The following is a 15245-nucleotide window of genomic DNA, read 5'->3' as shown; positions in this document are numbered from 1 at the left end:
TGGCACTGCGTCGTGTTGTCCCCGAGAACGTGGGGGACAGCGAGTGCCGCGGTCGGCGTCGGGCAGGGTCAGAGGCGGGCGCCTTGCTCCCAAGGGCACGAACACCGAGGCCCGGGCACCATGCCGCGCGCTGGCAGGTGCCTCCAGCAGAGTCCCGGGGAGGCCTTCCTGAGAGACGAGAGACACGAGGGAACCACACCGTGGTCCCTCGCTGGGCAGGCGGGTGAACCCGTGGGGGGCCAGCCGGGCAGCCACCGGGAGGGAACTCCTTTCTACCGGACACCTGGGACACAGCAGGTGCTCCGCAAGTGACCAGCTGGTGTCCCTAAAGGTAAATCAAGAAAGACGCTGAGAGAGGAAAAGGAAATTCTATTGATGGCTTACAAATCAAAGAGGATGGATTAATCTGAAATAAAAAAAAAAAATGACAAACTGGACAAATTTCAAGCTCTCTTTTCCTTGCCTGGTGCCTTCCTGGTCCAGACCAAGGGGAGTTTCCTGCTTGTGTTCATTTGGATGCATTTCTCCAGGCTGCACCCCGGGCTCATGGAACGGTGTGAGGGGCGGGGCAGAGACAGCGAAGGCCCCACCGGGTCTGGGTTCCCACCTCTGAGCACTTCTGTCTGGTCGCCAAGGTCACCTGCAGTCCTGCCCCCCATCCGTCACCCCTGGCATTTTCTCACGTGACTCAGTTTCCTCAAGGGCCCTCTAATCGTGTATGTGAACGACTCACTCTGCCTTTGTAGCCTTTGGCAGGAAGGAAAACCCCATGGCTGTCACTTCCGTGGCAGAAATACATTAAAACTAAAGTTTGATGCGCAGGCCTTGAGCTAGCAGTTTCTAAAGGAAAAGAGAGTTTGTCTACGGAACAGAGGCTCCTGTCTCTCCAGGGCTGTGCTCTGTGCAGTGGCTTCCTGCAGCCGTGAGGGTCTCACTGAACCGTGCCAACCGGAGGCTCAGGGTCTGTCTCTGAGCGAGGCTTCCATGAAACTGGGTGTGAGATAAAGGGCGAGGGAGGGGCAGGGGGCTTGCAGGCCGTGCTCCTAAAACAGTTGGCTCTCGCACTGTGACAGCAGAGGGGTCTCCCGCGGGTTGACCCTGGCATCACAGCCCTTCATTAGCGTTGGCTCCGAGCCACCTGGCTGGGCAGCAAAGCTGGCTCGGGAAAGGGAAAATGTTCGTTTTCATTTAGACCAAAATGGAAGCACATGTTTTTGTTTATCATGGAGACTACGCAACGTGTAATTTCCCAACACAATAGGGTTGTTATTGCTGAAAAGGAGCAGTTTCACCCCTTTCCCCTGTGTCTGACCACTCGGTGTCTCTCCCTTCCTCTCTCTCTCTCTCTCTCTCACACACACACACACACACACAAATGCCCCTTTCCCATCCTGCCTGGAGAATTCCATAAAATGCCAGCATGTCTTAAACTATCTGTGGTGGGTTTTGTTTTGGTTTTTTAAAAAAACCTCAAACCCTTGCAAAATAACACTTTTATAGAACACAATGAACAAACACTATATTTAATATATATTTTTATATTGTAGCGAGAGCCCATGCGAGCGGGGGAGGGGCAGAGGGAGCCGGGGGTGGGGGGGAGAATCTCGAGCAGGCTCCAGGCTCGTGCAGAGCCCGACGCAGGGCTTCATCTCACAACCCTGGGATCACGACTTGAGCCGAAATCTAGACTTGGCTGTTCAACCGATGGAGCCACCCAGGGGCCCCCAGGATTTGATGTTTTTAATGTGCCAAGTGAGACTGTGTTGCTTATCTGGTTGAGCAACCACCCCCCTTGCAGAGAAGGGGGCTCCGTATGTGGTTTCTGTGTTTGAATAACACTCGGGGGAGAGAAAACTCTCTGAGCTGTGTCCTCACAGAGGAGGACATTCACCGGGTGTAGGCTGCCCCTTTTTAAGTTTTACCCGAATTAATGCAAGTGGTGACCTGCATTCACCTCTGGTCCCTCGTCAGAGGTCAGTTTTCACCATGTATCTTGATAGATTATGGTTATAATGACACGACTCCAGCTTTGAAGCCATGGTGGGTTATAGCTGCCGTGTCCTAACTGCCCGGAAATTGTGGGGGCTACTGACCTCGTGATACCCAGTGGTCAAGAAGGGGTTGGACGGGCCCCTGACGTCACCCGGCTGCAAACATTTCCAAAGCCACCCGTTCTCATCTCCTCACAGGGAGGGAAGAGCTGGCAGTTCCCAGAGGTGCCGCCTCCAGGAAGTCCCCTGGGCCTGCCTCAGCACCACGCTCAGCGCCGGCCTGTCCAGCCACCCAGGAGTGCTCAGGATGGATGCCCAGCATGTTCAGTTATTGGGAGGGCTGCTAGTTTTTTTTAGACTTTGATCTGGAAGCTGTTCTTTGAGCAGCTGGGGGGTGGGGCAGTTTGGCTGCATGAAAGAGCCGTCACCTACACTGCATGGGCATCTGGCTGCGGGAAAACCAGAGCCACCCCGACGGGAACTCACGTAGCTTGCCCCACCTTCCGGATTCTGAAACCCGTAGAAGTCTTCGAACCCGGTGTTGGCCTTCCCTCCCCAACTCGTGTCTTTGCTGGAGCCTACTGCATTCTGCTGCTGAGCGCTGGCACTGACCTTCAGGAGAGGTTCCCGCGGGCAGATGTGACCTCTGGAGCAGATGCATTTGCTGGGCCCTCTTTGAGTGTCTTGGAGGGGCAACCGACCCGAGCAGGAGCTCTGGGAGCTTTGCTTCTTGGCTTTAGGAGACGGCTTCAGCTTCCGAACATGCCCAGCCTTCCCTCCGCTTCTTCTCCAGGGGCTCCGGGCCTGCCTGTACCTCTCTCCTCTTGTGCTCCCCTGCTCTAGCGGTCCCAGGCGGGAACCCTGAGATCAGACCATCCGAAGTTTCATCTCAGTAACACCATTTATCAGTGTCATGACATGGGGCAAGGTATTTCACCTCTCTGCCTCACTTTCCCCATCTGTGAGTGCATTAATGGTTACAATCCCTTGGCTCAGGGCTGCTGTGAGAACCGTGCTGTGCAGGGGTGTGTGGGCACTCCTGGAGAGCACTGTGGTTATTTTCGGCCATTTGAAGCCGCGAGGCTGGCTTGGGGAGGGATATGACGTCTCGTGCTTCTCCTGCCCACCTCCTCCCTGTCTCCTTCTCTGCAGAGGCTCCCCCCCTCTTTGTCTAGCGATCTAACACCGAACTGGGAGGACAGTCCCCAGCCGGGCGCCTCCTGAGACCCGGTCACGGGTTAATCCTAACCCGGGGCTTCTCGGCCTCGCCTCACGTCTAGGGGACCCCGAGCTCGGGGGGGCCAGGTGTGGGTCCTTTCATGAAGTCCACAGCAGGTGCTGACACACACACATCACATGCCTGCAGACTGGTAGAGAGCTTCTGTGCGCCACTGTTTGGGCCTCCCTGCCCCCCCCCCCCCGCCCCCCGCACCAGAATTCTTGTGCTGAAACCCAATTCCGCTGGGGTGCCGCTGTTAGGAGGCAGGGCCTTTGGGAGACAGGTGATGAGGGTGGGGCTCAAGTCAGGGGATTAGTGGCCTTATAAGAAGAGGCTGCTGAGGGCTAGGGCTCCCTGCCCTGCCCTCCCCTTCTTTCCACCCTCCCCTCTCCTCTCCCCTCTCCTTCCTGTCCCTCTCTGTCCCTCCCTCTCTCTGCCCTGTGAGGACACGGTGAGAAGGCAGCCATCTCCAAACCACGAAGAAAGCTCCCCCCAGGAACGGAACTGGCCAGGCCCTTGATTTGGGACGTTTAGCCCCAGAACCGTGAGAAGTAGATGTGTGTCGTCCGTGGCATGTCGCTACAGCAGCCCAGGCTGACCAGGGGGGCTCCCCAGCTCTCGGTGCTGCCCCAGCGCCGTGTTCCCAGCAGAGCCCCTGCCCCCACTTGGCCCTGGGCACCCAAGGTGCCTCCTGAGTGGGGGTGGGGGGCAGCAACTTGCCGTCAACGTCATCGGCCACGAGGGAAAGAGCCAGCTGCCCCCGGAAATCTGAGCATGGTGGGGGAGGGGTCTGCCTGCAGGGACGGCCCCCCCCCCCCACCCCCTGGCCCCTCTCAAAGGCAGCACACGACACCCAGCTAGCACCTGGGCTCTCACCCTGCAGAGGCCGCCACGTATACGCTGCTTCTCCTGGAGGGTCCATCCGCCCTCAGTGCCCTGAGCTTGTTCGTGCCTCCGCGAGGCGTTTCGGCCACGGGCTGTGTGCAGGGGCCAGGGTGGCGCTCAGCCGTGGTGGACAACCCCACGGGGGCACTTGGGCTCGCAGCCCCACCCTGGACGCTCTGTCATTTTCCTGTAAGGGAAACAGGAGAGGGGCAAGATGCCTCCGTAGCCATCAAGCAAGACCCAGGACAAATGAGCCGTTCTGATTCTTAACATCAATTAACATGAAAAGTATGCGATTATAGCATTTGCAGAGTCCTTTTATGGAAAGGAACACACTTACTGGAAATTACAGCCGCCTTGGCAAGTGCAAGGTGTTTGGTCAGCATAGTTCTGGCTAACAATGAAACAAAACACATTTAGAGAACTTTCTGGAGAAAAGCGCCATGAGAAACACCCCAGTCTTCACCTTTATGTTGTTCCAAAGCAGCTTGTCACGTGGGTAGGCTTTCACAAGAGGGGTGAGCTTTCTCATGGCCACCTTCAATTATTTTCTCTCGCTAGTCCCAGCTTCCTCTTATTGCTGTGTGTCAGGACGTGCAGATTGACCTGGCGTGTGAACTGAAGTCAGCTGTGCTCATGGAAGGTTTCTGAACCCCGAGCCAGAGGCTGGGGCTAAGGTTCTGCTTCTCATGTTAACTAGCTGGATCACTGCAGGAGGCAATTACCTCCATTTTCTCTCTTGCAAAATGGGAGATAAATGTTCTCCAGGGAATTGAATGAGCTAAATAGGCTTAAAGAGTCTGGAACTTGGCAAGGGTTAATGCACAGATCAGAAGTTTCCCTCTGAAATGCATGATTTTAATCCACACTAGCCATTGAAAGCCGCCCCATCTTGGTGCATGCAGCTCGGAAGGGGGCTCCTGAAGACGAAGGACAGAGCGGAAAGGGGGGCTGGCGGGGCCTGTTGGGGGGCAGGCTAGGACAGAGCCGAGGGAGGCGTTCCACGACGGGTGTAGAAGGCATCTCTGCTCAGTGTTATTTTTAACTCCCCAGAGTCAGTTTTCTCTCGTCTTCTCAATGTACAACTGAAGGAACCCTGTCTCTTGTGTGAAGAACAACGTCCGGCCACAGAACACACAGCGAACAGTTTAGCTGTTCACGATTCAAGATTATGGTTATGATTATACTTCTACACGAGCAGCTTAGGCTGTCACTATGGCTGGGAATTGACCCTAGACCCGGTCCTAAGGGAAGGATGCTCCAGTCCGCACAAAGCAGGGTCCTGGTAACAACTGCTGGAGCTGGAGGGTCAGACGTTGTAACCTTGGCATCATGGTCTCTGTCTGAACAAGATTGCTCGGTACGGAAAACCGTGGAACGGTGTTTTCCCCGAATTGTCTGAGACGCCTGCCTCAGAATCCTCAAGAAGCTTCTTCAGAATGCACATTCCAAAGTCTGGAATCAGGGCCTCTGGGGCCGAGGCTGCCCCCGTCCCCAAGGTTTCTGGTGCACCCCGAAAGCTGGAGTATAGCTGCTCCCCACATCTGTCCACATCCTTCATCCTGTGACTATAACCGTGGAGGCTGTCATCAGGTGGCCCGGGAACTCGGGCTGGGCTTCCAGCTATAGCCACTCCTCAAGCATGCTCCCCTGGCCTGAGGGCATTTATTTAGTTTTTGCATGAAAGGTCACGTTTAAGTAAGATAATGGCTTGCTGCCCAGTCACTTTTGCATAGTAGGCATGGAGGTGCCGTTTCTGTTCTTACCCCTCTATCCCTGCTATTAATACCAACTGTCACCAGCCCCAGGTTACCAAATTCCCCACTGGCGGTCCCAGGGCATCTCTGCCCGGAGCCTTCAGCTGCCCGTCTTAGCAGAGAAAATGCCATCTTGTCCCCATTTAGTTGGGATGTCCCCCCTCTGACAGCTCCTTGCTCCCTCGGTCGCAGAGTCCAACGAGAATGCTGTAAGCGCACGACAAGGACAGAAACGTGCAGTCCCCCCCTAGGTGTGTGATTTGGGGAATAAGTCATTTTCTCTCTCCGACTCCACCTTCGGTGTCCGAGCTGGAGGTACCCTGAGAGAACTCTCTGGTCTGGGCAAGCGGAATTCCAGGGCCCTTACTACCGGCGGTCACATTTAAGAACACAAGGAAACCGTGTGACCATTTTCAGGAGCTAGAGACGGGTTGTCCCGTGCAGGCTTCTGCCCCTCTTCTTACTAGCATGACCGCGTCTCATCCCTCGCCTTTCTGAAGACTGTTGGTGTTTGGATCCGGCTTCTCAGTGATGGCCATGAGACAGACACCCTTGTCTGTGCTTCTGAGCAGGGCACCCCGTGGGCGCTCCGAAGTGTCTCCTGTCTGGAGACGTCCTGGCTGGCCTGGCGGAGATCCGGCCACCGCCTCGCCTTCCCTGAAACCAGATCTTCAAGGCAGCCCGATCTTCGGTGACCTTGGAAGCACAGACAGGCTCTGAGACCCCAGCGGTGTCTCAGATATGCCAGCTCACCGGCTGGAAGGCAGAGTATTAATCCCAAACCCTCCATTCTTCAGACTCCCTCAGCACGGCCACCCTCCCTTCTCCGCTACCGTTTTGCGTCCTTAACCACTTTTCCTTTTCTCCTCCCCAGCTCCCCCACATGCCTCTGAAGGCGGCGAGTGCGATGAATAAGGGTGGCATCATCCTGAGGAAGCTGCAAAATTCCCCGAATCAGTGCTTTGGGCCAAGGCTTCTGCTCCCTATACAACCCCTCGCTTAACTTCTTCTCTGGCCACGTTTTTAACTTCGCTGTTTTCTCTGAAAATATTTGGCTGAAACACCTGCACGTTCAGCAATTCTCCAAGCCCCATGTGGATCCCGGCCTCGCTCTGGCTGTGGCCTCTCCCAGGCACGGGGCTCGAGGGCAAACCGGCCCCGTGTGTGTGTGTGTGTGTGTGTGTGTGTGGTGTGCCCCCCGTGTGCAAGGGGCCGGCAGCCTCCTTCCTCGGGTGGACGGTGAGACCCTCAAGCCCAGAGCATTTCTCCCAGGCCTGCACCGCCTGCAGCTGAGGGTTTGGATGGGCCCCCAGAGTCTCCCCTTTCCAGGGAGTGTCTTAGTCCGAATGTGTTAACGCGTAGACTTTTCGTTCTAGGAAGGCAAACTATACGCGTCCTTTAAAAGCAATCCCGATGTATCGTGCTTCTTGAGCACTCGTTTTGCAGAACTCTGTGCAGCTGGGACCATGCCTCACACCCACACGGTTTTCTACAAAGGGGCCAATTTCTACAGCAAGGCTTGAGGAAAAAGAGGCAAAGAGCAGAAGAGGCGTAGCTTATACTTGAAGAGTAAAGTCAATGCGATTCATGCTTTTCTCCCCTTGTGGTTCAGTATGCACAACATCACATTTACTATTTTAAGTGTGCAATTCAGCGGCATTATGCACACTCACCGTGTTGTACAACCATCACCACTACCCACTCCCAGACCTTTTGTGTTATCCCAAACTCAATCTCTGGACCCGCCAAACACGACATCCCCCTTTCCCCTCCCCCAGCCTCTGGCAACCACTACTCCCTGTCTCTGTGGACCAGCCTACGCTCGAGACCTCAAAGAGGTGTTGTCTTTTTCTGTCTGGCTTACTTCACTCAGCGTAACGTCCCGGAGGCTCATCCAGGTCGTAACGTATCGGGATTCTCTTACTTTTTACGGCAGAATAATTCTCCCTTGTGTGGACGCACCGCTATCCTGCAGATTTTTGTTTCCAGTCTGGTTGGAATTCACTTCAGTGGGCTTGGGGTCAAAGGTCCATGCCGAAGTCGGACTCCACCGTGGGCCTAGTGCGGGTGAGCTACGCAGGTCCCCCAACCTCCCTACCCACCGGGGAAAATAATCCCAGGTCGGCATTGGGCCGCATGGCCTGTTAGCATGTGGGAGAACAACAAATCACACAGGGTTCTCCCCAGTCCCTTCCAGAACCCCAAGCCCAGTGCAGGGGGGCCTTAATTATTGCCCTTGGCGGATGGTGCATTTTTTACTTTTTTACCAACTGAAGGTTTGTGACGGGCCTGCATCGAGCACATCTGTCGGTGCCATTTGCCCAACAGCATTTGTTCACTCCCTGTCTCTGTGTCACATTTTGGTCATTCTCCCAATATTTCAAACATTTTAAGTATCATTTTGCATTCGTTACAATGACTTCTGACCAGTGATTACCACCCGCTGAAAGCTCAGACGATGGTTAGGGTTTTTTAGCAATAAAGTATTTAAAAAATGTTTTTAGCTTTATTTGAGAGAGAGAGAGAGGGAGAGCCTGACGAGGGGCCCAAACCCACAAACCTCGAGATCATGACTCGAGCCAAAGTCAGACGCTCAACCGACTGAGCCACCCAGGCGCCCCAGCAATCAAGTATTTTTTTAGTTAGGGTATGTACATTGTATTTTTAGACAAACACTACCTCACACTTACTAGGTCACAGAACAGTGTGAACATAACTCTTGGATGCTCTGCAAGACCACGGCGTTCCCTTGACCTGCTTTATTGTGATCCTAGCTTTATTGCCGTGGCCCGGGAGCCTGGCCCGCGAGACCTCTGAGGTGAGCCTCCAGTGCTCCCCCCACTTTCCTCGGTCCTGAGGAGGATCGGGGCGACACGCGGGAAAGCTCTTTTTAAGCTATAATTCCCGCTTCACACAGATACAGGTGCTTCCTCTATGACCACGAGGACGGAAAAGGAACCGACCCTGGGCCCAGGGGCCCGGCAGTGAGGCGGGGGCCGGGGGCCGAAGTCTTTGGGGACCATCGCAGGGTCTGACTGTGCGGACACCCTCCGGGCCGAGTCAGGAAGGAGGCCCCTGAGAGTCCGGGAGGCGGCCTTGCGGGCGCAGGAAGGAGGCTGTTCTTGAGCCACGCGGAGTGGAGGATGGGTGGGATTTGGTGGCCTGTTTGGTGAGGGCTGGGCTCAGTGTTTGGGGGCCCCACACGCAACTGGGTGAGGGTCCTGGGGTTCATGATGAGGGGGCAGGAGATGAGTGGCCGGTGTGGTGGTCCTGGAGGGGCCAGAAGACTTCGGGTTGGATCTTCTGAGCTTGATGGGCTGAGTGTGCCCGGGCAGAGCGAATCCACACAGAGCGCAGAAGGTAAAGGAAATACAGCATGAGCTTCCTGCCCCTTAGACGGGCAAGCTGGGGGACGGGAGGGGACAGAAAATATTCCCCGAGGTTGGTAAGGCGCTTCTCTTTCAGGAGAGAAGCTTCTACTGAGTGAGAGCTCAGCACCATCGTGAGCAACTGGGCATCTGGCAGTAATCGCAGAAAGTACCGGAAGGGCTTTCGACATCCCAGCCACGTGTGCCTGTCAAAAGCAGAGGGCACAGGGCAGCTCAAAGAAAGACCCCATCTGGGGCACCTGGGTGGCTCAGTTGGTTAAGCCTCCGACTTCAGCTCAGGTCACGATCTCACAGTCCGTGAGTTCCAGCCCCGCGTCGGGCTCTGTGCTGACGGCTCAGAGCCTGGAGCCTACTTCAGATTCTGTGTCTCCCTCTCTCTCTGCCCCTAACCCACTCGCATTCTGTCACTGTCTCTCTCAAAAATAAACATTAAAAAAAAAAAGAAAGACCCCATCTGTACACGTGGCCACACACACACACGTGTAGGGTGTCGGGATGGCTCCCTGAGAACAGAAAGAGGAACGAAGGAATTTGCCTTTTTTGTCTGCAGTGAAAGAGACTGGATGTTGAGGCCATGGAAGCATCACGAAATTAAGAAGGTAGGGAGGCAAGTATTTTATTCTCTTCGCTTCCTAGGTGAGGGGCCCACGAAGTGAAGGAGCTCGTCCCAAGTCTCAAGCTAGTCGCAGCCACAACTGGGACAAGACCGGGTGGCCTTCAAAGGCCGCGTAGGTTGAGTCACATAACACACTACTTAATTTGTGCCACGTATTTATTCTATTTCAAACACATATGATGAGTGAGTCCGTAAAAGAGGGAACAGAAAACGAACACCTGAGTCTTTCCAGGCTTCAAGTTGCTTCTGTTTGAGAGACGAGTGACGGTACCACTGAACCAGGGGTGGGGACCCTGGTGGCGTGGCAGTGTGGCGATGAGGGGAAGGGCCGTCTCCACATGTCTCTCTGTCACTTTTGCCTCCAGTGACACACGCATGAGTTACACGGGGGGGCCCTCTTTCCCCGCCCGCAGACCGAGGGGCTGCTGCTCTGGGCTGGCAGGGGGTGCCCCGCCCACGAGGGTGACCGCAGTTACGGTGTCCTGAAGCTTACCGTCACACAGGAGTGTGCAGCATAGGTGTGGCTTCTTTAATTCGCATCGCACCCTGGGGCGGGAACTAGCCCATATTAGAGATGAGAAAACGACGTTTCAGGTCCAATCGTGCGTCAGAGCCTGGCTCCCCAGCCTGCTTTGACCTGCGCCTGCACTGGCCCGAGATGAAAAATGCTTCACCGAAATCCACCTACACGTCATGTGTGGGGTCTGCGGTGGCCACGGTTCCAGCGCTCAGAGAGCTCCAGGCGCCTCTGTGCTGCCTGCCCACAAGCGTCTCCACAGCAGGCTCCCTCCGCAGGCTCCAGGATGCTGTGGGCACTAAGAGGGGGGTAGGGGCACTGCTGACGAGTCCCAAATCCTAGGGGGTCCAGGCTGCACTGGGAGGGAGAGGGGGATGATCCAGGTGACCTGATGGCCGATGCGTGTCGGCAGGATGCCGGTGCTCCCCCGAGACGTGTCCGCAGGATGTAGGTGCTCCCTTGAGACGTGTCCACAGGATGCTGGTGCTCCCGCGGTGCCTTGGCGTGCTTGCTAGGAGCACGAGGGACTTGCTCCCGTTTCGTCCCGTTTGCCCAGCTCACGGTTCTCAGCTGGGGACACAGGGTCAGCGGTACTGACTGAGTACCGAGTGGGGGGGTCAGGCACTCAGCAAACATGCTGTGTCTTGTGCCATTGAATCCTCCCGATTCCGCCAAGGAGGGCTCGCCCTGTGCAGGTGACCCAAGGCTGCAGTCCGGGGCACCGAAGGGCCCCCCACGAGCCTGAACTCACCCAAGTCGCGCAGGGTGGTGGGGGCCCGGCCGGCTTCGCAGCCTTCAGTCTGAGCAGCAGTAGCCACCGGCTGCTCCTGAGGGCGTGAGCTCAGCACCCCCCCCCCCCCAAGGAAACCAAGGACAGGCTCCAAACGTGACTCATTGCATGGTCTGCACCAGGGCCCGGGAGCACTACCTGGGCAGCACTTGCCCCCCCACTGACAGGAGGAAAGGAGGCAGTGTGGTTAACTGTAGAGACAGCGACAAGTCACTTCCCTTCTGAGTCCCCTCCCACAGAAGCTGGGTCCTGGGTGTCCCCCCACACTCTCTGGAGGCTGTGAGGCCTCCTGCTGCGGCTGCCCACCGTGCCCGCCCCCCTCGGCCCCTACGGTGGGCCCGCCACTCCCCGGGCTCTGTTTGGAAGAGTCTGAGAGACACGGAGGGGGGAGCTCCCAGCGGGGGTGAAGCTCTAATTCTGGAGGAGATACCTTCTGTGCAAGGAAACGTCGATACCCTCCGAACCAGTAGCGAGGGCATCACAGTCATTTAGAGTGAGAGGCTTCAGCGACCGGAGACCCGGGAAAGGGCAAAGGGGCAAAGCCCTGTATGAAAACCCGAGGCATGGTTTACCTGTGTTGTAAGAGCTGCCGACACCCCAGAAGACGGGAGAACCTTACGAATGCAGCCTCTTCACGAGAACACTTCGTAGCCTGTAAAAAAACAAAACGATTACACCGCTTTGCTCTCCACAATAATTTATGCAGCCTCTTGGATGGAAAATGGCCAATTATCTTTAATAGCATAACAAGACACAACTTTACAAGTCATCTGGCCATTTTGGAGTATTTACAATCCGGTTTGCTAAGGGCAAGAGTGTGCACCTTGAGGGGGTTACTTCCACTGGTATCCAGGAGCAGACCTGCTTGCCTGGCCTCCCACCTGGGGGAGGCTTTCTGCCTCATTCAAGGCATGACCACTTCCAGAAGCATCTCTGTTAAGGACATCCTCAGGCCTGCGTCTGCAGCAGTGACTCTCATCTCCCCACCCCCACCGCTCTGTTTCCGCCAGGGTCAGAGCCCTAGGAGCTCACCCTGCCCTGGATGACATCAGTGTCTTAGACTCCATCACCTTGGAGACATGTCCTTGATAAATCCTTCAATGAAAACAGCAAGCTGCAGAACAAAATGGTCTATTACAACTCAATTCTTTTTCCATTTCTAAAAATTGAAGTGTGATTGGCATGTAACATTGTGTGGGTTTAAGGTACACGGCATGTTGATACATTACATTTCTATGTTACATATTTTGCCACATGGCTACCATCACAGCCTTGGCTAACACCCCTGTTGTGTTACATAATTATCATTTCTTTTTTGCGGTGGGAACAATTAAGACCTAGTCTTTTAGCATACAATTCAATTTTTATTAAAGGGGACAAAACCCTTATCTGTCTGTGTGTCTGTGTGTGTGCATACACAAATACATATATTTAAAACTCTGACAGTATATACACAAAACTACTGATTCTGATTATCTCAGAGAGGGTGGGGAAGGATGGATATTTACTTCATAAATTATATTCTGCTATGTTGCCTGTTTCTGATGTTCCATAATAGTCATTTTGGCCATTGAAAACGGGTGACAACGTATTTTAAAAGTAGAGGTTTTCAAAGTTTTCCAAGACTCGGTTTTCAGTTTCCCAGGGAAACTTATTTTGAACTGTTGAATTTAATAAGATTATGGGCCAAGGCCTTGGAAAAAAATACGTCTATAAAAATCAAGGTTATTTTTGCCCGAATCCTTAGTGCAGTTCCATGAGTTGGGAAGCAAAGCAGTTCGGCTCTCACGCTCAGAGTGCGTGCTACCTGCCTTCATAAGGCACCAGTGGGGCATCGCTATTTGTTTTCATGCGAGAGGTTTGATGTCATGTTTCCCGAAACTGACAATTATGCTTGTGAATAGGGCCCTTCTGTGGTGGACTGTGCTCCTTTGGGGAGAAAACCGTAGTACCGTGGACCCTTGAACAACACTGGCTCGAACCGCATGGGTCTACTTATACGTGGATGTTTTTCTATAAATACAGACAGTACTGTAAATGTATTTTCTCTTCCTCATGATATACATATACATATATTTAATAGGCTTCACCCCCAGGGTGGAGCCCAATGCGGGGCTTGAACTCTCCACCCTGAGATTAATACCTGAGCTGAGATCAAGAGCTGGAAATTTAATCGACTGAGCCACCCAGGCGCCCCCTTCCTCATGATATTTTTAATAACACTTTCTCTCCTCTAGCTTGTTGTAAGGATACAGTATATGACACATACGATGTACAGGAGATGTGTTAGCTGTCATTGGGAAGGCTTCTGGTCAACAGTAGGTTATGTTTCAGGGGAGTCAAAAGTTAAACATGGATTTTCAACTGCACAGGACGTTGGAGTCCCTAAGCCCTGCGTTGTTCAAGAGTCAACTGTATTTGAACCTACCTTTCATTCTTGAAATGCTTCAAGATTTAAAGCACTGAACTCCAAGACGTGTACTAGATGAAATTTGACTTTACTCTTGATATGGCTTCTGTTTTTGTTTTGTAGTTTTCTGAAGTAATTAATCTCCTATTTTATTTTTTGTAAGTAAGCTATATACCTAAATATAAATAGAGACAAATTATGTGTCTTTAAAATCTTTTTCTCTCTCCACAAAGATGGGGCAAGTTTCTGGCTGTCATGAGAGCGTAACGGACCAAGGACATTGCAGTTGTGAATCGTTTTCTTAAGGCTTTCAAGATACAGTTAAAAAAGAAAAACAAAACAGATCAAAGCAGGCAAAGAAAGGTTGGTAAAACTTATGACAGTAATTGGCCAATTTGGCGTCTTTGCTGTTTTATTTTGCTTCGGTTTGGTTTTTGGTTTTTCTGCTTGTGGATACTTGAGAAAATATATTTACTCTAGAACCACAAGCAAAGGTTATGGTGATGTATCTGAAATCCTTTCTGGATGGAGGAGAGGTATGACTAAGCCCATGTGTTTGGGCCCAACATTAGCTGGTGTGCGAGAGTCGGCTGGAAATGTTCATAAGCACATCTGTGTCTCGGTCATACCTCTGTTCTTGGATCCACCTTCGAGAAGCTATTCTTAAGAGCTCCCTGGGACTGTATCCTCCCCACGGGGGGACCACAATGGGAGGGGCTCACGGGAGGACAGGAAGCACCATATGGTGACTTGGAAAGTTCACGGCAGGGTGGGTGACTCAAGGTCAAAGATGCAACTAATTTTCAGGTCCGTCGGCAAGGACGTCAGAAGACAGCTGTTCTTGCTGCTGCTTCCCAGGGTCCGTGTGGGCTCATAATAAATTCTGATGTGGGTTTTCCTTGGAACATCTAGGCCTGGGATCTCTGATGAAGTTGTCAGCACAACTCGACTGAGCAGCGGAGTCTGAAGATTAAAACAGGAGGCTCGGTTTTAACTAATAAACTAACAAAACAGAAGCTTTAGGTGTCTGCTGTAAGCAAATAGCTGGAATGTGTTTGGTTTGGGGAAGGATCTGTTATCTTAGCTATTCATTTATCCATCCATGGATCCATCTATCATCTATCCCTGTCTGTCTGTCTATCTATCTATCATCTATCTGTCTATCTATCTAGATACTATTTCCTCAAAAAAGAAATAGCTTGCAAAGAGGTTGAGAAGACAGTTTCAAGTTCACAGCACTGTTTCTGGAAAATGATGTTCATGGAGGTGCTGCACGTATAAATGACACAGGTTCGCGCGGGAACTGGGGACCATTCCCAGTGGGGTGCCACATCGTCACAGCCACACCAGCAGAGCCCATCAGCCAAAATCTGCAGAACATTCAGTGCTGGGAGTGAGACAGTCAGGAGTCGGGGGGGGGGTGCGGTTACGAGCAGGCGTGGGGTCCTCCCCAACCCTCTCCCCATCAGGGGAGTTTCCTTTTAAACTGCAGACCTTTTGTGTGGGAGTGAAAGGGGCAAATCACATTCCCCCAGCACCCCCCACCTCCACCCATGAGCTGAGAGCATGTAAGCACCGTTTTAAAGCTTTGCCTGGGTTTTGTGAGGTCAAGACAGCCACCCTTCAGAGGGAGATGCCTTAGAAATGGGTCCGTTTCTTATCCTCAGCAGG

Source organism: Panthera onca, chromosome D3 (genome assembly GCF_046562875.1).
Source record: "Panthera onca isolate mPanOnc1 chromosome D3, mPanOnc1 haplotype 2, whole genome shotgun sequence".
NCBI classification, from domain to species: domain Eukaryota; kingdom Metazoa; phylum Chordata; class Mammalia; order Carnivora; family Felidae; genus Panthera; species Panthera onca.
This window is presented reverse-complemented; position numbering follows the sequence as displayed.